Here is a 20,520-nt window from a genome sequence, read left to right on the forward strand (position 1 = left end):
GGTATAAGAAGGTAATTAATTGGCTGGAGTATGTCCAGAGGAGGGCAACCAGGATGGTGAAGGACCTTGAGTTCATGTCAAGTAAAGACTGGTTGAAGAAACTGGGGATGTTTAGCTTGGAGAAGAGAAGATTGGGGTGGGAAGGGTGTGTTGTTGTTGTTGCATCATTCAGTCGTGTCTGATACTTTGTGACCCTGTGGCCCATAGCACACCAGGCCTTTCTATCCTCCATATCTCTAGAAGTCTGTCCAAGTTCATTTTCATTGTTTCCATGGTACTCTCTATCCATCTCATCGTCTGCTGTCCCCTTTTCATTTTGCCTTCAGTCTTTCCCAACATCAGGGTTTTCCCCCCCTATTTTTTCCTCATTCTCTCTTATTTGATTTTTGAATTCCTTCTCATTTTCTTCCTTATGGTTTTTGTATCTCTTTTCCCAATTGGTTAACTTTCTTTTCATAATTTTTTGAATTGCTTTTTTCCCTAAATTTTCATTTTCTCTTATTTGATTTTTAATTCCTTTTTAAGTTCTTCCAAGATTTCTTTCTGGGCTTGTGACCATTTGACATTACTCTTTAGAGTAGGAGTAGCTTTTTTCAAACCTCACTATCTTCCTCTGAACATGAACCCAGATCTTCTTTTATACCAAAGTACCTATCAATAGTGAGTTCTTTTCCTTTGTTTACTCATTTTAATTTTTAATTTGTCTTATTTTATTTTTAGCAGCTTAATATTATTACAATCAAGTTTTTTTGAAAAGAAAAAGAAATATATTATAAATAATATTAAAACTTAAATACAAAATAATAAAAGGAAAAAAAAAGCATTGCTGTGTCACAGCAGAACTTAAGAGAGGATTCAAAATATACAGCAATAAATTTCCCTTTCAAGGAAGCCTATATAATAAATACTACTTGTAGTGCATGGAGCTATCCATCTTTTCTTTGCTTCCTTGTAAGTTTTCTTTTGTTCTCTGCTGTGCACTTTTTACTTTGTTCTTTTTTCTCCCCTTCCTCCTGCACCACTCCCCCAGAAGGTACAATTAAACATGGATGGATGTATATTTATATATACACACATCTATATATACACATACAAACATACATACAAAGATATACACATACATATACACATACACACATATACTTACATATACTTAGATATCTATAATCGTACTCATATATAGACATATATGTTCATATGCATCTATGTAAGACTGTACTATACTTATTTGTCCTCTGTTTCTCTGAGAGTGGATAATCTCTTCATTCATAAGTCTGAGTCTTTCCATATTTTTCTAAGTCCACCAACTCCTCATTTCCTATGCTATAGCAACATTCCATCCTTACACAGTCTAGTTATTTTAAATAGTCTAAAACAATATTGATTATTATGGCTGACATATAGTATAGTTTCCCTATGATTAAATCTATTTTAGCTTTAACTTTGTCTAAGATCATGATTACTATCCCTGTTTTTTCCCCCTAATATATTAATACCTACCCCCATGAAAACCTTTCTTGGTAATACCCAACTAGAAGTGATTTCCTCCTCCTGAACTCTCATTGTTTTTAGGCTTACTTGCATTGTACTTCTCTGATATCCTCTACTGGAATTATAAACTCCTAGACAGTAGGAAGCATCAAACTTGGAGTCAGAAAGACCTGAGTTGAAATCCACCCTGAGACAATTAGTAGCTGTGTGACCTTGGGCAAGTCACTTATTTTCTGTCTGCCTCAGTTTCTTCAACTATAAAACAGGGACAATAATTACATCTATCTCCCAGGATTGTTATGAGGATCAAATGAGATAATATTTAAAACTTAAAAAATATTATTATTATTAATTATTATTGTCTTAACTTTATATACATCCTTAGTACTTAACACAGTACTTGGAATGTAGGAGGCACTTAACAGAAACTTGTTGATTGATTAATTCTGTGAGGACAGGGACTGCATTTTACTTACTTTTATACCTCTCTCAGCACCAACTCTTATACAAGAAAGCACTTAATCCATTAATAAATGTATGTTGAGTTGCTTACTTACTGAATTGTTGACTACAGGTATTACTAAAATATAACTGTGTATTAAAAACCCAAAGTATATAAATAATAAAGCTTGCCAAGTTTTTTTTCCCCAGTCTTATGTGAGGTTACTCAATTACAATAGCTTCTTTCTAGCCAAAATGATAGTTTCTTTTGAATCAGCAGTGACTCTGAAGCTGGCTATGATTTATTTATGTTTCACACAAGATTTGTTCACTTGGCTCCCTTTCTTATCACTCACATGCTCTGAGGAACACTTTAAGAAACCACCCATGAAAATGACAAATTTCACAGAAAGGCTGGAGATGCTGTTTTCTACCTTCTACCTTCTGAACTGCACTGGGTAAAACTGTTCACAGACTTAATAGCCAAACATGGAGAGAATCTTTGACTTCCTGATTCTGAGTATCATTTCTTCTTTTAAAAAAAGGTTTATTGTTGCCTTTTGTTTTAATGTCACAGTCATTTCTGGATACACTCCCTCTCACCACCATCCCGTCAGTCTTCCCTCATAAAGAAGAAAAAACAGTCAAGCAAAACTAATCAATAATGACCATGTCTGATAGATTATGTGACATTCCACACCCATAGTTCACCACCTTTCCAATGAAAGGAGGGTGCAGCATTTCTTCATCTTAAATAATATTTGGCTTCATTTGAGTGTTTTTTCATTTGTACTATTGCCAATTTACAGCTCCACCAACAGCCAACAGGGTAACTCTCTTCTCTTGGCTTGCTAACATTTCATGATTGTTGAAGGTTTACCTTTCTTCTTTTGACCTATTATTCTTATGTTTTGACCAAAGAATAACTTCTTTGTGCTCCAGTCTCCCTATTTTCAAAATAGGTTATGAATTCCTGCCGTAAAATGGGTACTATGAGAATAGATGGCATCAATTAAGCAGCACTATCACTTTCTTACCTTTTTTTTTTGTTCCCAGATAGATGTTGCTTGCCTGGAAGAGATGTAGTAAAATGAGCAGAAATCTGGGGATCAGAAAAGCTGAACTTTAATGTGTGACAATGTGTGACCTTGGGTAAGTCATCTGTAAAGTGAGGACATTGGAGTAATAATAACAACAGCTAACATTTTTATATAGCACCTACTATGTGCTATGCACCTTACAATTATCTCATTTGAACCTTACAACAACCCTGGGGAGGAGGAAGGTGATGTTATTAGCCCCATTTTACAGATGAGGAAACTGAGGTTAAGTGACTTGCGTAGGGGGTCATATAGCTAGTAAGTATCTGAGGCTGGATTTGAACTTAGGTCTTCTTGGCTCCAGGCCCAGCATTCTAGCCACTGAGCTACTTCTTTATGGCTCCAATGTTCTCTGACTATAATTCTGATAGTTGTTTCAATGATGTTCCATCTCTAACGAGTACTTATAAGGGTCCCATAACCTCAAACTGCCAGGATCCCACTTCCTATGACAGAGGCAGGCTCAAATAGACTCAGGAGGTGTTATACGTAAGGATGTAGTGGTTAGTTATCTTGTGACAGGCATCATTACTGTCAGGCCCTTCGGCATATTTTATTCCAGGGACCTCAAGATGCTTACAGTATAGCAGTTTCTATAGCTAGGTGGGCACAGTGGGTAGTATGCTGGACTTGGAGTCAAGAAGACCTGAGTTTGAATCCTAAGACATTTGTTAGCCCTGGGCAAGTCTTAACCTTTCTGAGTCTTAGTGTAGTAATCAGTAAAGTAAGTATAATAATAGCACTTATCATTGGAGGTGTTGTTGTAAGGGCCAAATACAAACTCCCTTGAAGGTTGTTGCAAACCTTAAAGCATGAAATAAATAGTAACCATTATTATTACTATAGTCCAAAGCATAAGACTTCCTCCTCAGGCAACATAACAGAAAATGGGACACCCTGGGAGAGCTACTTAAGGAATTATCCTCTTAGGACTGCCCTGCTCTGTCACAGAGCAGGCCCACCTGGCTCTCCTGTCTTCCCATCTGTCCACATGCTCAGTCGTACAGTATAAGGGAAAGTTTAACAAACACCTGGCCAGAAGCCTGGGCTACTCTCATTTTATAAGATGGCAATGGGTGGCCTTGAAGAGGAAGAGGTGCCCGAGTGAGGGCAGTTCACAATAGCAGCTGTATTCCTGTCCTAGAGATCATTTTCTGTCTTCCTTATTGTAGAAACATGGGGTAATGGGGGAAAAGCCAATCACTGGACATAGAACCAGAGGACCTGGGTGGGAGTTCAAACTCTGGCATTTGCTAGCTGTGGAACTCTGGGAAATAAATAAGAATAGCATTTACATAGCACTTTAAGTTTGCAAAGCTCTTTACATAGATTAATTCATTTGATCCTCACAACAAGAGGTAGGTACTATTATTGTTCCCATTTTTTTCAGATGAGGCAACTGAATTTGGGAGAGGTTGAGTGACTTGCTCAGTTTATACAACTAAGTAGGAATTTGAAGCAGGGTCTGAATTCAGGTCTTCAAGTGTCCCAGGCCAGGAGTATCCATTGTATCAGATAACTGCCTTTAGGCCATATGTGGCTTATCTGTAAAATAGTAATAATAATGCTGTTTCCCAGGATTTTTATAAAGAATGTGATTTATAAGTATTAAAGTGCTATTGAAATATGAGTCAGGAAGACCTGAGTTAAAATCAAGTTGACCCTAGGCAAGTCATTTAACTTCTGTTTGCCTCAGTTTCCTCAATTATAAAATGAGGATAATGATAGTATCTATCTCCCAGGGTTGGTGTGAGGAGCAAATGAGACAATATTTGTAAAGTGCTTAGCACAGTGCCTAGCACATAGTAGAGAGGCCCTTTACAAATGCTACCTGCTTACCACCTCACACCTATCATATTGGCTAATATGACGTAAAAGGAAAATAATAAATGTTGGAGGAGATGTGGGAAAATTGGGACATTAATGCATTGTTGGAGGAGTTGTGAACTGATCCAACCATTCTGGAGACCAGTTTGGAACTATGACCAAAGGGCTATAAAACTGTGCATACCCTTTTGACCCAGCAAAACCAATTCAGGTTTGTATCCCAAAGAGTTTTTTTAAGAAAGGGAAAAGCTCTTTTTGTAGTGGGAAAGAGTTGGAAATTGAGGGGATGCCCATCAGTTGGAGAATGGATGATCAAGTTATGGTATATGGTTGTGATGGAATACTTTTGTGCCATAAGAAATGATGAGCAGGTGGATTTCAGAAACCTTGAAAGACTTACGTGAACTGCTACAAAGTGAAGTAAGCAGAACCAGGAGAACATTGTACACAGTAACAACAAAATTGTATGATGAACAGCTGTGAATGATTTAGCTATTGTCAGCAACACAATGATCTAAGACAATTTCAAAGGACTCCATGAAAAATGCTATCCATCTCCAGAGAAAGAACTGACAGAGTCTGAATGCAGATCAAAGCATACTATTTTTCATTTTCTTTATTTTTTTCCCTATTTTTTCCTTTTGGGTCCATGTCTGCTTTTACAACCTGACTAATATGGACATACGTTTTGCATGATTGCACAAATATAACGCATATCAAATTGTTTACTGTCTCAGGGAAGGGGGAAGTGAGGGAAGGAGAAAATTTGGAGCTCAAAATTTTAAAATGTTAAATTTTGTTAAATGTTGTTAAATGTTGTTAAATTGCTAAACACATTAAATGTTAAAAATTGTCTTTACATGTAGTTGGGAAAAAATAAAATATTATTTAGAAAAAAAATGCTACCTCCAATTACTGCTACTACTTCTACTACTGTGGTAACAGTACCTCCTTATGCTACTGAATTGCCATACCCTGTTTTTAACCTTTGTTGTTCAGTTGTTTTCAGTCGTGGTTGACTCTTCGTGATTCCATTTAGGGTTTTCTTGGCAAAGATACTGGAGTCGTTTGCCATTTCCCTCTCCAGCTCATTTTACAAATGAGGAAACTGAGGCGAACAGAGTTAAGTGACTTGCCCAGGGTCACACAGCTACTAAATGTTTGAGGCCAGATTTGAACTCAGAAAGATGAGTCTTCCTGACTCCAGGCCTGGTGCTCTATCCACTGAACCATCACCTTTAGAACACTATTACTATCTTGTACATATGAATACTGGTGGTAGGATATAGATATTTTAAAGGTATTTGTGTGATCGAGATGATGCTTGTATCATATATGAAATCCTTAGAGAGGAGATTTTTTTTAAAAAGTTCAACTGTATACAAGGAAAGACTCATATAAAGTAATATGAGCGTTTGCCACAGGAGACTTGTCCCATTATTTTGTAGTCCCATATTATGTTCACTAGTTAAGCTTCTGTTATTAAGGTTTTGTTTTTCAAACTGTTTTTTAGTCTGCATGTGATTGAACCTTTACTAAAGTCCTATTCTTGCACCTTACTGAGGCATAGAGGTCACCTTGGGGTCTTGGAGATTATAGCAATGATTTGCCAATCTCTGGTGGATCCTGCCAAAATGGAAAGACTTTAAGATTGAGCCCAGAGAAGCACTATTTGCCCTTCTGAGAACAAGCCTGCCCTACTTGGGAGCAGTTCATTACCTGAAGGTGGTGAATTTTTCTGATTAGGAGGGATTTCTAATTTACTAATCTAATCTACTTTGAATCTACTGAGGCATGGAGGAATTTCTCTGTAAGTGGAAGGAGTAGTCATATTGATATCATAGATTCTTTTTAAAAATTATCTTATTTTTATTGATTTTTATTTTTTGCTTTCTTATTACCTCCAGCCCTGGATCTAACCCTGCCCTTTCACCTGCCAGTGAACCATCCCTTTTTAAACAAAGATTAAAAAGAAAGAGGAAAAAAATTGCCTAAGCAAAACCAACCAACACAGTACACACAATATTAGACACCTATAGAGTCCCTCTTTGTAAGGAGAGAACAGAGTACATCTTCTTAACTTTTTCTAGGGACAATCTTGGGCATTATGATTACATTACATTTAAGTTTTTGTTTTTGGTTCTTTCATTTTACATTGTTATACTTTTTATGTATATTATTTTCTTCTTCCTATTTACGTCACTATGCATCTGTTCATATAAGTCTTTCCCCCCCCCCCCCCCGAATGCTTTACAATTCTTTGTCTTTTGTTATGGGAACAGTAATATTCCATTATATTTTTGTTTCACAATTTGTTTAGGCAGTCCCAACTAATAAGTATCTACCTTGTTTCCAGTTTGGTTTTTTTATTTTATTAACACAAAAAGTGCTGCAAGGAATATTTTGGTGTACAAGGGACTTTTTTTTTTCTGTCTTAGACATCCCCAGGTCATATGCCTAGCTGAAAGGTTTCTAGGTTAAAGGCAATGTATATTTTAATCCCTTTTTTCCCCTTCAAAATTCAAAATTGTTTTACAGAATGATTGGATCAAAAATAATAAATGCCTCAAATATTGAAAGATATGTAGGGAAAACAATCAGTATATAATCATGCAAAACAAGAAGTTTCTTTGTGGTCTACAATAAAACAAGGCTGGACATTGACTTACTTTTTAACTTTTTTTTTCCTAATAGGAGTCACCATTTTGGGTGATTTCCATCCAATACAAATGAGGTCTTATTGTTTTCATTGTTATTTGTTGTTAAGATCCAACAGCTTTCTTGTGTTTTTCATGAAATAAGTTTCTAATAGACAGCGACATTTGAGAAAAAATTTTTTTTGTAAGAGAAAATATGCAGTAAAACCTCAATCAACTGAAATGTTTAGGGAAAGAAGTGTGTGTTATTTTACTTGTATTTTCTGGTCAACTCAGAATTAACAGGAAAAACCTCTTAGTTTCAACTGTTGAATATCTTTAAAAAATGTAATAGTCCATTTTTCTGTCTTTGTTAAGTATAACATAATGAATATAATTGAATTTTTCTTTGATAATTGAGGGTCCTGAAGTATATGAGGCCATCATTCTGATTATAGTGTACAGGCAGACATAGATTATTTAGAAGATTAGGCTAAATTTTCAATGACCCTATTGTAACCTGGATTTAAAAAAAAAAAACAAATCTCTGGCATTGATTTGTTTTGTTGTTGTTGTTTTTCAAACTTTTTTTGTCCTAAAAACAGCCAGATAATCTAGCTGAGAGTTTCAGGTAGTATGTTTTTAGTTAATTGAGCTTTAGCTATATAGCATAATGAATTTAATTTTTTTGAGTTAATAGAATGAAAAAATTATGAGGTTTTTTTTTTTGGGGAGGTGGGGATTTTGTCAAGCAATAAGAACCAATTCTGTTGTATAGAGGTAGTTGCTTTGAAAGAGACCTGTTTAATTACAACTTTGGGACCATGGCATAAGAGCTAACTCAGCTATTACCTATTTCCAAAGAAGAATTAACATTTTGGAAAAAATCTCAGTTGTGGATCTAATATCTTTGAAAGTTCAGCAAAATTACCGTTTGGGAACTTAAAAATTAAATGAGCCAAGTATTTTCAGTAGCAATAACAAATGGAAAGTGTGGCAATGAAAACCAAAATGTGGGGAATGGGGGTGGTAGAGAAGGGCTCAGCTTTCCAAAGTATGATAATTAGAGACTCCTGAGCATAGTTAACCGTCATGAAGCAAATTACATATGAGTTGCTGGCTCAATGTGCAATAACTCTCCACTTATCTGTTGGTCAGGTGTCTTGCAATTTCAGCCATCTTGTCTATTAATCTCCAAAGGCGGAGCCATGCCTCCCCCCAATCAGATAGGTCTCATTCCACCCACTACCAGCAATAGCCAAGTGAGAAGCTTATCTTCAACAGAACCATACCTATCCTTCTTCCCCAACACTTACACACTCCACAATCTCTCTCTGCATGCAAACTTCCAAGCTTTTGTCATCTGAACTGCTATTCAGGGAACCCACAGCAGCAATTACATAGATGCTAATGGAAAAATCCCCTTCTCATCTTCTCCCACCGCCATCACTTCCAATCTCTACCCTGAAGATGAATTTGGAGATATGATAGGTGCTCCAAAGACTCTGCATTTTAGGGGCAGTAATAGGCGAATAAAGGTCCTGCTTCCCTCTTTTTACTTTTGGGTGAGACAGAATGAGTCTCAGAGGATAAGCTGGTATGGTTAGGTTGTGCTTTTCATCACAGAGCTTATTACATCAGCCCCCCCCCCCACATTCCTTATTTCCATGGAGAGGTAATACCATTCTTTTAGTTACCTGTGTTTACAACTTGGTGACATCTTGGATTCTTTTTTCTCTTTTATCTCAAATATCCAACCAGATGCCAAATCTTGTGTTTTTACACAACATCTCATATCAATCCCCTTCTCTATACTTATACAAACCCCATCCTAGTTCATGTCTTTCAAATGGACTATTTCAATAAGTTCCTAATTAGTCTTCCTGCCCCAAGTATCTTCTTTTTAATCCAACTTCCTTAAAGCTGTTGAAGTGATTCTCCACAAGTGTAGATCTGACCATGCCTCTTCCCTACTCAGTAAACTCTTGACTAAGATAAAATATTGTTTCTTCTTTATCTCATCCTTTTAAATTTCTATTTTATATTTTACTATATATACATATTTGGGGTATATAATCAATTCTTTTTTTTTATACTGATATGGGTGTATTATTGAAAAGATTTTGAGAACCATTGATCTAGAAAATAGCCTTAAAACTAGAAGGAAGATAGAAAGACCTTTAAGCATTGAGGAAAATGGCCATCATCATGCCCATGCAAGTCATCCTAAAGTCAGTTAGTAAGTCAAAAAGCATTTATTAAGGTCTTTCTATGTGCCAGGCATTGTGCTAAGTATTGTATATACAAAGAAAGGCAAAAAAACATAGTCCTTGATCTCAAGGAGTTCACCGTCTAGTGATGGAAGCAAATATGAAAATTACTAGGTACATAGATACATGTATGTAGCATACACATATATACATACATAGGTATTACAAGGTACAAACAAAATTAAAGATAATCTCACAGGGAAGGCACTAGCAGCTGGAGGGGAACAGGCAGGGCCTTTTCCAGATGGTAGGATTTGAGATGAACCTTGAAAGATGCCAGGAAAATAGAAGGGAGGAGAGAGAGCATTCCAGAAATGGGATACAGCCAATACAAAGGCATGGTGATCAGAGATGGAGTGTTACATGCATGAAATAGCAAATAAATCAGGGTGGCTACATCATGAGGGAGTAAAGTGTCAGAAAGCTGGAAGGGGCCAGTTTGTAAGGAGCTTTTGGCCACAACCATGTGTAAAACTGAGTTTATTGATTGAGCAAGTTTTACTATTTGGTTTGTTCTGGTATCCTTTGTTTCTTTCCTGGTTATAGTAGGAAGCAGGTTCATTGCCTTGACTCATCAAGAAAACATAAATGATGAGTATATTCTGTTTGATGAGGCAAGAGACTGAATATAAAAAAATGATTACACCTTTTGGGGTGAATTTTATCATTTACAGGGTTTTAGGGGCAGGGATGATGCCAGCAACCTATTAGTTCAGGTTTAATGTTGTAATAAAATGAGGTAATCACAATAAATCATTGAACAGCATAACAAAAGGAGGATTACTTAACTCTAACCTAACAAGGATGTATAACAAGTATAGGGTAGTAGTTAGCTTGTACAGATGAGCTGTTCAGCAGGCAAGATGTGGTGACTTCTGTGTTCTTCAGACATCCCACAAGTTCACCAGGAAGGGCCAGTCAAATCCTGGCTTTGTCACCTTTTCCTAACCCATGTAGGAGGAGGCAGAGAAACCCTGGCAGGTGTTGATCCTATGGAAATTTATTGTTGTTGTTCAGTCATTTCAAACTCTTTGTGACCCCATTTGGAGTTTTCTTGGTAAAGATACTGGAATGGTTTGCCATTTCCTTTTCCAGCTCCTTTTACAGAGGAGGAAACGGAGGCAAATAGGGTTAAGTGACTTGCCCAGGGTCACACAGCTAGGAAGTGTCTGAGGCCAGATTTGGACTCAGAAAGAGTCTTTCCTGACTCAAAGCCCGCATTCTATCCACTGCACTGCCTAGCTGACCTATTTATAAGGAAATTTATAAGGGGGGGTGCAGATGGAGCCAAGATGGTGGAGTAAAAGCAGTGACTTGCTTGAGCTCTCCCCCAAACCCCTCCAAATACCTGTAAAAATTGGCTCTAAACAAATTCTAAAGTAGCAGAACCCACAAAAAGACAGAGTGAAACAAATTTCGAGCCCAAGACAACCTGGATGATTGATCAGAAAGGTATATTGTGTCGGGCGGGGAGAAGAGTGCAGTTCTGCATGGTCCCAGCCCCAGTCCCTGTGCTTAGCCCTGGAGGGTGGCTGATTCCAGAGCTTCCAGCCCACAGACTGAGGGGGAATCAAGTGGCTAATCAGCAAGGGATTACAAGGATTTCTTTGCTGGTGCTGAGGCAGGATTCTCTTGCTTTGCCTGTGCTTGGATCTGGGTCACAGTTCTGGGTGGTGGTCCTGGGGTGAGGAGGAGGGCTGGCGTGGTGGAGCTTGCAGTGGTGGTGGAGAAGAAATTCTCCTCATAATTCCAAGGCAGAAAAGAGTGCTTATGGTCACTCATAGACCAGAGCACAGGCTAGGAAAGGAGTAAACACCTTGCCCTTGATCATACCACCTTGGAAGTACTGAAAATTTACAGGTCCCTAGAAATATCTCTGAAAACAGCTGCACAAAACCCCCGAAGCTTGGGACAGTACATTTTCTCCACACTGGAAGCAGACCCCTACCTTAATAAAGAGTTTATAACTCAAGTAATTGGCCAGGATCATGCACAAGCAGTGCAAAAAGAGTCCTACCATAGAATTTTACTTTGGTGACAAAGAAGATCAAAACATACAACCAGAAGAAGACAACAAAGTCAAAGCTCCTATATCCAAAGCCTCCAAGAAAAATATGAATTGGTCCCAGGCCATGGAAGAGCTCAAAAAGGATTTTGAGAAGCAAGTAAGAGAAGTAGAGGAAAAACTGGGAAGAGAAATGAGAGTGATGCAAGAAAACCATGAAAAACAAGTCAACAGCTCGCTAAAGGAGACCCAAAAAAATACTGAAGAAAATAACACCTTAAAAAATAGCCTAACCCAAATGGCAAAAGAGGTCCAAAAAGCCAATGAGGAGAAGAATGCCTTAAAAAGCAAAATTGGCCAAATGGAAAAGGAAGTCCAAAAGCTTACTGAAGAAAATACTTCCTTGAAAATTAGAATGGAGCAAATGGAAGCTAGTGACTTTATGAGAAATCAAGATACTGTAAAACAAATCCAAAAGAATGAAAAAATAGAAAACAATGTGAAATTTATAGGAGGGGTAAAATTTTCATATTTGGATAATATAACATTCCAAATCAATTCATCCCTTAATGATGCTAGATAAGATAGGTATTACTCTATTTGGGCAAAATATACAGTTCATACATATGATAATTAATAATAAATATTTATATAGCACTTACTATGTGCTAAGCATTTTACAAATACAGTCTCATTTGATTCTGAGAACAACTTTGAGAAGTAGGCACTATTATTATCCAAATTTACAAATAAGGAAACTGAGGCAGACAGAAGTTAAATAGCTTTCCCAAAGTGACACAACAAGTATCTGTTACAAAATTTGAACTCAGGTCCTCCTGACTCCAGGCCCTATGCTATATCCATTGTGCCACCTAGCTCCCCCAGCTAGTGGATGATTTTTGTTGGGGGTAGGCAGACATGGTAGTAGGTTGGGTCCTGACTTGTGATTTTCTCAGTGTGGGGAACTCTTAGTGTTGAAATTCCTTCATAGCAACTCATCTGTACCTTATAGTCTTAGAGTGTTGTCTGATTCTTCGTGAGGTTAAGTGTTTTGCTCATGATCACACAGCTTGTAAAATGTGAAAGGACTTGAACCCAAGACTTCCTGATTCCATGGCAAGTTATCTATTCACTACATCATGCTGCCTCTAGTATTGTGTAAGTATGTGTGTGTGTGTATATATATATATATATATATATACACACACATATATATACACATATGGAGAGAGAGTACATAAGAACAATGAATTGGATATAATATTGCAAGTTGTTTCTGAAAAGAACTTTTACTCTGGGGGATCAAATTTAATGGAAGATCATGATAAAATATGCATGAATAACTAGATTTATTAAGTAGAAAACATTTTTAAATGACCTTTGTCTATAAAAATCTATAGCTTCCTTTGTAATCAATATCTCAATAAGGGTCCCTCTGGATGTAACAAAATACCAGAGCATACTGTAACTGCAAATGATTTGGAAGCATTCCTACCCTCTAAATGTAAACAAGTGAATGTGTTGACTAGGCCTCTGTTGGTTCATGGGAACAAATATCAAGCTAGCCCTAAAAAGGTATTGACATCGGACGTAATTTTATCTTTTATTTAAAAAATTGATTTGAATTTTAAAAATTGATGTCCTCTCTGGGGCATGCTTTCTTTCATTCACTTCTAGGCGTGCTTTTGAAAAGCCTTCATGGGGGTTAGTGAGGTAGGGTTATAGTTGTGCTAGTGGTAATATATATTTAATCAGAGGGCACCTTTTATTCTCAGACACCATGCTCACTTTGTTTACGTTCTCTGTTCTTTCTGATGAACACTTTGCGCCCTACTTCCTTCTCTAAAAGCTACTACCCGACAAACTCTGCTTGCTCTTTTTCTTTCATATAATGGAGAGACTGATAATAGCCTGCAAAAAAAAAAAGAATTCTGCAAATACTTCTTTATAGTCTGACTGAATAAATATGGTGGCATTGTACTCTAAGGGACAAAAACAGGGCAGTAGACATAAAGACACAACTGTTTGCTGCATTCTAGAATTCATTGCAATTAAGTTGTTGTGGTTGTTATTGTTGATGCTGCTAGTCTTGTGGTTCATTTGTTCCAGTCACGTCCTACTCTCCATAATCCCATTTGGGGTTTTCTTGGCAAAGATACTGGAACAGTTTGCCATTTCTTTCTGCAGCTCATTTTTTACAGGTGAGGAAACTGAGGCAAACATTTAAGTGACTTGCCTAGGGTCTCACAGCTAGTAATTGTCTGAGGCCAGGTCTTCCTGACTTCAGATCTGGTGCTTTAGCCACTGATCCGTCTAGTTGCCCACTTATCAAATTGGGACACCCCCTTTCAATTTTTTGTTTGTTTGTTTTTTTCTGGTTTTCGCTGCCCAGTCATTTTGAACCCAAGAAATTACTTTAGGTTTTCTGTTATAGCTTATTAGCCAAACTAGACCAAATGGAAACAAGGAAACAGTGCTATGAAAAGAATAATAATCATCAGATGATTAATAATGTTGACAACATAATGTGAAGCAGCATGGTGTAATGTATAGAGGTCTCATCTTGGAGTTAAGGAAACCTGGGTTCCCATTTCTCCTCTGATGCATACTGGTCTTGTGACCCTAGGGAAGTCACTTAATCTTTCACTATAGGCAATGCTCTAAAACAATAATTTGAAGAGAAGTCGACAAGTTGACAATTGCCTTTGGTAGAAGGTGTTTCCAAACTTGAGAGGTGACCTTTACTGATGAAATCACAAGTCCAATCGCTGTCTTAGTAGAATCCCTAAAGATGCCATGGGTGGCAATCATATGCACTCAACCAATAATATGTTGACAAAGAAACATTAAGGGGATAATGCAAATAATAACAATTACAATGTAATGACATTTATATAGACTTGAAAAGTATGCAAATCACATTCTATATATTTTCTCATGTCATCCTTATGACAACTCTATAAGGTAAGCACCATAGATATTATTTTCCCCATTTTATGGATGAGAAAATTGAAGCTCAAAGAGGATTAGTGTCTGAGGCAGTTTGAACCCAGTATTTCCTGCCTTGAAATTCTAAGTTCTATCCAATACTCTGACGATATTCAATAGCATTAGCTAAAGAAATACCACAATATTGCATCTTTAAAATATGAGATGTGATTCCTTAATAGAGAAGTGGTAAAAAAAATGAACAAATAGTTCTCACAAGAAGAATTATAAAATATTGACAGCCATATAAAGGAGTGTTCCAAATCATTCATAATAAGGGAAATGCAAATTAATTTACTTTGAGATTTCACCTCATACCCAGCAAATTGGCAAAGATGATAAAATATGGTCATAGTCAATGCTGGAAGGGTTGCGGAAAGATAGGCACACATGCATTGTTGGTGAAATTGTGAATTAGTTCAAACATTTTGGATATAAATTTGGAATTACACAAATAATGTGACTAAAACATCTCTGCTCTTTGACCCAGAGATTCCACTGCAAAGGTTATTCATGAAGGAGGTCAATGACAAAAAAAAAATGCTAAATATATGCTAAATACACTTATAATAAATATGCTAAAATACTTATAATGTCAAATTGTATGGTAGCAAAGAATAGGAAACAAATTAAATGTCTATTGAATAGGAAATGGATAAACAAATTGTGTTACATGAATGTGATGGAAAATTACTGTGCCATAAGAAGTGATGAGCCTGATGAATTCAGGAAATTTAACATGGAAAGACATTTGCAAATTCCTGCAAAGGGAAGAGAGAAGAGCCATTAAAACAATATATACACTGACCACAACAGTAGAAATGCAAAAAGTAGCAACCACAAAGCAATTGAAACTTAATGTTGTGAAATTATGGAGAACAGATTTGGCCCCATGAAAGAGATGTGGGAGTATGCTTACACTGCTCCTTCACACAGACTGGGGTTCATGGGTGTAGATCATTGTATATAATGAGAGGTTGTTCTTTTTTTTAATGTGTAGATTGGTTTTGCTGAATTCTTTCTCTTTCTTTTTAAAAAATTCTTTATTATAAGGGGGTGGCTCCATTGGAGGGGGTTGGGAGAAAATATAGAGGTTAATCTAGGCAATGTAAAAACAATCAACAAAAAACAGTAAAATTTTATTTAAAAGGAAATATGCAGCATGACCATAAAGTAATGTGATGGATTTTATTTTTGTTTTTTGGTGAGACAATTGGGGTTAAATGACTTGCCTAGGGTCACACAGCTAGTAAATTTCAAGTATCTGAGATTGAATTTGAACTCAGGTCCTCCTGGCTCTATGGCTGGTGCTCTATCCATTGCATCACCTAGCTGCCCCTACTTTTTTTTTAAATACCAGGGTGTGACCATCCCAAATGAGTTTGTCCTCTTCAAAGTAGCCACATTGGGAAGCTACACATTTACTCCAGCAATACTATTATGGCTCAAGACTTTTCTATATATCCTCTTGAGAAAATCCTTTAAAACCTGAAGAAGTCTTCTGGATCTCTTAAAGAGTGGCTAGTTTTTTTCCCTTGAGGGGGTGTTTGTTTGCTTTAATCCATTGGAGGATGAAATGGCAAAACACTCCAGTATCTTTGTCAAAAAAACCCCATGGACAGTATGGTCCATGGGCTCATGAAGAATTGGACACAACTGAACAACAGTAACAATTACTTGGAGCAGCTAGGTGCTGAAATAGAGTGCTGAGGCTGAGTTCAAATCTGACCTTAGACACTTACTAGCTATGTGACCTTGGGCAAGTCTCTTAACCCTGTTTGCCTAGTTTCCTCATCTGTAAAATGAGGTGGAGATTGTTGTTCAGTTGTGTCTAATTCTTTGTGACCCCATGGACCATAGCATGCCCTTCTATACTCCACTGTCTCTTGAAGGAACATAGCTAGAGAAGAAAATAGCAAACCACTCCAATGTCTTTGCCTAGAAAACTTCAAATGGGATCAAGAAGAATTGGTCATGACTACAATGACTGAAAAATAACAACAAAAATCTGTAGTATAGGTTGATGAATGAAATGGATATTCATGCCAGATGACACAATTTAAGGTCAGAAATGACATTTGATTCTAAAGTAACAAATCTCAAGTCAACAAAATTTTATTATGTGTCAGACACTGCTAAATGCTGATCATATAAAGAAAGGCAAAAAGAAAGACAACCTCCACCCCCAAAGAACTTACATTATAATTGATGAAGGAAGACAACATATAAAAGGTTGCTGAAAACTGTCTGTGTGGTAGAAGGGACAATACTGGTGAATCATGGAGAAATCTGAAGAGGGAAGCAGGGCCTTTCCATATAATGGTAGTTCTGGGAAGAACACCCCAGTGGCAGAATGAGGCCTCGGGAGCACAGAGACAAAGCAGCTGAAGCATGTGGTCAAGTCTGGAGAGATTTCTTTTTGTGGTATGATTGACTTTGGAGGTGAATACCAAGGAGGATTTCCAAAAACATTTTTAAGCTATGGACATAGCACTGAGATACTTGTCTAGCCTCCTAAAGCAAGGCTATATAATAATATATGCACTGCCTTCAATAGTAACTACTTTGAAGGGGATTTCAGGAATATCAGTTAAAGATATCAGCCTCATGATATCTTGAGAGTCATACAACTCACATGTATTCATACAAATATCTGTGGGGAGGTTTGTTTATCTTTGGGTTAGATTTCTTTTTTCCTTTTTGCTTGGGTTTGCTTTGTTCTAATTTTTGATGCTGCACAAGTAGTTGGAGCCTCACTTTCCTTGAAGACCATATAAAAATCACTAGGAAGGTACCATAAGAAGGAAAGAATGACAGTCATTGCCCAGCTGGAATACCAGTGAGTTAGAAGGGTAGCTGTAGGGTCACAGCTGCAGGGCTACAGTTAACCTTGACTAGACCGAGTGGCAGTTGGGAACTTGGAGATGAAGTTTTAATATGAATAAGTAAATAAAGAATGGCTGTATCTTTTGCTTTCACAGTAGTAAAGGGTTAGGTTGCTACTGGGATCTTATTTGGTCAGGGGGGCTGAGTAACAGACCTACTTAAATAGTTCTGAATGAAAAATTTGCAGTCAGGACTCTTTGGGACTCTGTTCACCTGGACACGTTTCCTTTCAGAGCCCACAGCCATGAAAACTTTAGACATAGTAACTCAATTACTTTTATTTTATACTTTTATTCCAAATGCCCCAAATTCTAGTGGCTACACAGCTCTGAGCTCTTTAAACTGCTGTGGCCGTCAAATCAAAACATGGATTTGGGGGAAGTTGTAGGAAAAGCAATGGTTATTATCAGCCTTGTATTTTAAGCAAAATTAAATGGGCATATAAAGCAAGAACAACTAGCAAAAGCAAGCCTCCCTTTCCCCCAATCTCCTTCCCAAGTATGTGAATGTTGATTCAGCTCCTTGGTTCAACTCTTTGTGTCTTTTTTTTTTTTTTTTGGCAATTGGGGTTAAGTGACTTGCCCAGGGTCACACGGTGTGTGTCAAGTGTTTGATCTGAGGTCAGATTTGAACTCAGGTCCTCCTGACTTCAGGGATGGTGCTCTATCCATTGCACCACCAAGCTGCCCCTTTGTGCCTTCTTTAAAAAAATTATTAATGCTTTTTTCCACATTGTTATAATTTACTAATTACTCTTCTAATGAGGACAGCTAGGGCTGGAGCAGAATATATTATGTTTCAGCTGAGGTAAAAAAAAGCAGGGGTAGCAATGCTGACCTCAGACAAAGCAAAAGCAAAAATAGATCTTATTAAAAGAGATAAGGAAGGAAACTACATCCTGCTAAAAGGCAACATAGACAATGAAGTAATATCATTATTAAACATATATGCACCAAATGGTATAGCGTCCAAATTCTTAGAGGAGAAGTTCAGGGAGTTTCAAGAAGACAGCAAAACTATACTAGTGGGGGACCTCAACCTCCCCCTCTCTGAACTAGATAAATCTAACCACAAAATAAACAAGCAAGAAGTTAAGGAGGTGAATATAACATTAGAAAAGTTAGGTATGATAGACCTCTGGAGAAAACTGAATGGGGATACAAAGGAATATACTTTTTTCTTGGTGGTACATGGCACATACACAAAAATTGACCATGTATTGGGGCATAAAAACTTCATAATCCAATGCAGAAAGGCAAAAATATTAAATGCATCCTTTTTAGATCATGATGCAATAAAATTATAGGTAATAAAGGGCCATGGAAAGATAGACTAAAAAATAATTGAAAACTAAATAATCTAATCCTAAAAATTGATTGGGTCAAACAACAAATCATAGAAATAATCAATAATTTAATTCAAGAGAATGACAATAATGAGACAACATACCAAAACTTATGGGATGCAGCGAAAGCAGTTTTTAGGGGAAGTTTTGTATCTCTAAATGCTTACATAAATAAAATAGAAAAAAAGAGATCAATGAATTGAGCATACAACTAAAAAAACTAGAAAAAGAACAAACTAAAAATCCTCAATTAAACACCAAATTAAAAATATTGAAAACCAAAGGAAAAATTAATAAAATTGAAATTAAGAAAACTATTGAACTAATAAATAAAACTAAGAACTGGTTTTATGAAAAAAAACCAATAAAATAGATAAATCTTTGGTTAATTTAATTAAAAAAAAGAAAGAAGAAAACCAAAATACCAGTATCAAGAATGAAAAAGGTGAATCTACCACCAAGGAAGAGGAAATTAAAACAATAATTAGGAACTATTTTGCCCAACTGTATTCCAACAAATTCGACAATCTTAGTGAAATGGATACATATTTACAAAAATATAAATTGCCCAGATTAACAGAAGAGGAAGTAAAATACTTAAATAACCCCATCTCAGAAAAAGAAATTGAACAAGCCATTGATGAACTACCTAGGAAAAAATCTTCAGGACCAGATGGATTCACAAGCAAATTCTATCAAACATTTAAAGAACAATTAATTCCAATACTATATAGACTATTTGGGAAAATAGGTGAAGAAGGAGTCTTACCAAATTCTTTTTATGATGCAAATATGGTGCTGATACCTAAACCAGGAAGAGTCAAAACAGAGAAAGAAAATTATAGACCAATTTCTCTAATGAACATAGATGCAAAAATTTTAAACAAAATACTAGCAAATAGATTACAGCAACTTCTCACCAGAATAATACACTATGACCAGGTAGGATTTATACCAGGAATGCAGGGCTGGTTCAATATTAGGAAAACTGTCGGCATTATTGATCACATCAACACTAAAACTAACAGAAACCACATGATCATCTCAATAGATGCATAAAAAGCTTTTGACAAAATACAACACCCATTATTCCTATTAAAAACACTAGAGAGCATAGGTATAAATGGAGTCTTCCTTAAAATAATAAATAGCATCTACCTAAAACCTTCAGCAAGCATTATATGTAATGAGGACAAGCTAGAAGCATTTCCAATAAGATTGGAGGTGAAACAAGGATGTCCATTAACACCACTGTTGTTCAATATTATACTGGAAATGTTAGCTTTAGCAATAAGAGAAGAAAAAAAAATTGAAGGTATTAGAATAGGCAAAGAAGAAACAAAGCTATCACTCTTTGCAGATGACATGATGATATACTTAGAGAATCCTAGAGAATCAAGTAAAAAACTACTTGAAATAATTAACAACTTTAGCAAAGTTGCAGGCTATAAAATAAACCCACATAAATCATTGGCATTTCTATATATTACCAACAAAGTCCAACAGCAAGAGAGAGAGAAATTCCATTTAA

The sequence above is a fragment of the Vombatus ursinus genome, unplaced genomic scaffold, assembly GCF_900497805.2.
Source record: "Vombatus ursinus unplaced genomic scaffold, bare-nosed wombat genome assembly UNPS02009835.1, whole genome shotgun sequence".
Classification (NCBI taxonomy): Eukaryota; Metazoa; Chordata; class Mammalia; order Diprotodontia; family Vombatidae; genus Vombatus; species Vombatus ursinus.